This window comes from Etheostoma spectabile, chromosome 2, assembly GCF_008692095.1.
Source record: "Etheostoma spectabile isolate EspeVRDwgs_2016 chromosome 2, UIUC_Espe_1.0, whole genome shotgun sequence".
NCBI lineage: Eukaryota > Metazoa > Chordata > Actinopteri > Perciformes > Percidae > Etheostoma > Etheostoma spectabile.
Window position 1 is genome coordinate 21,405,957 of NC_045734.1, and position 346 is coordinate 21,406,302.

Consider the following 346-nt stretch of genomic DNA (forward strand, 5'->3'; position numbering starts at 1 on the left):
TCCTGATCAAAGATAACTCCAAGATTCCTTACAGTGGTGCTGGGGGCCAGGGTGATGCCATCCAGAGTAACTATCTCTTTGGATAATGCGCCACGGAGGTGCTTGGGCCCCAGAACAATAACTTTATCTTTAGAAATGTACAGGTCATCCAGGTTTTAACACCCTGAAGGCACATTTGAAGTTTAATTGTTGCTATGCAGAAAGCTTTCTCAAGAAAAATGGAAGGTTTGATTTGGGTCTATCGTTGGCAGGATCAAGGTTGGGCTTTTTCAGAAGAGGTTTAATTACAGCTACTTTGAAGTACTGTGGTACATAGCCTGTTAATAAAGACAGATTGGTTATATCT